Source organism: Drosophila albomicans, chromosome 3 (assembly GCF_009650485.2).
Source record: "Drosophila albomicans strain 15112-1751.03 chromosome 3, ASM965048v2, whole genome shotgun sequence".
NCBI lineage: Eukaryota > Metazoa > Arthropoda > Insecta > Diptera > Drosophilidae > Drosophila > Drosophila albomicans.
In genome coordinates, this window is record NC_047629.2 from 11,871,723 (window position 1) to 11,872,863 (window position 1,141).

The 1,141-nt window shown below is 34.9% G+C and overlaps 2 non-coding genes across 2 annotated transcripts; one reads left to right on the plus strand and one right to left on the minus strand.

The window, feature by feature from the left end:
- Nucleotides 1-278: 278 nt before the first annotated feature.
- On the minus strand, nucleotides 279-350 carry Trnaa-ugc (transfer RNA alanine (anticodon UGC)). The gene has a single exon. It is a non-coding gene; the product is annotated as a tRNA-Ala (tRNA).
- Nucleotides 351-733: 383 nt separating this feature from the next.
- On the plus strand, nucleotides 734-805 carry Trnaa-ugc (transfer RNA alanine (anticodon UGC)). Its single transcript has one exon. It is a non-coding gene; the product is annotated as a tRNA-Ala (tRNA).
- The last annotated feature ends 336 nt before the right edge of the window (nucleotides 806-1,141 follow it).

Sequence of the window (1,141 nt, forward strand, 5' to 3'; positions counted from 1 at the left end):
TAAATTTATGTGGTCCTTGCAGATTTTTGTTCGTGCTAATTGATAGGCAATGTGTTCACATCTTATATGACATTTGATATGTTATGCAGTTGATTGACATTTGAAGACCTAAGACCAAAAATATGTAAATAAATATTTTAGAAGTAATACTAAAAGTTCGAATTCTATCGCAAAACTCAGCATTCTCAAAGAGTACGGCGAAAAGTATAATTACATTAGAAAAAAACAAAACAATTATTTGATGAAACAAATTTGCAAAAATGAAAAAAAAATTGAGATGGAGATGCCGGGGATTGAACCCGGGGCCTCTCACATGCAAAGCGAGCGCTCTACCACTGAGCTACATCCCCAATGACGGCAACGAGGCACAAATGCAACTTAAGCTAAACGTATGTTGCTTACGAGAACATGCGCAAATAAAATACAATTCAATGAATGTTGTATAAACACGTTAAAACATAATAAAAACATATAACGCATATAAACATTTTAAACATTAATTTTATTTTCTATTACTTGATTAATTTAAAAAAAAATCACTGTCCTACTCTTTTAGTTATAAAATCTCATTTCAAATATCAGTTAATGTTTTAATTATTTTGAATGTACCCTTTCACCACTTTACCCAAAGGAAAAAACCTTCACATTCAGTTTGAGTTAGAAATGTGCTAGCAGCATTAGCAATGCAGACTGCTTAAACCATGTTGCATATTTAGCGACAGAGTGCTTAAATGGGGATGTAGCTCAGTGGTAGAGCGCTCGCTTTGCATGTGAGAGGCCCCGGGTTCAATCCCCGGCATCTCCAGACGACTACTTTTTTTTATTAATGAAAAGTACTCTGCCGTATTAAAATACGACATTCGATCTATGCATTTCAACAGCTTTTTGCCCAGTTTTGAGAAACAGTATGACTTTCGCGTTGCTCGCTAGTCACGATCTTTACCTTGGGTACAATATTCCGATTTAAGATCACAATCGATCGCATTTTTGCTTCTTCATTTGTAAAATCGATAAAGTGATCCATGTGATTAACAGGGACGCAGTAGTTTACAAAACGCAAACGATTCAAAGAGCTCCATCTCTTTATTTGAAATTTTGTTGTTGTTTTGATACGCCCGCATGATCGTTTCACAGTACAAAA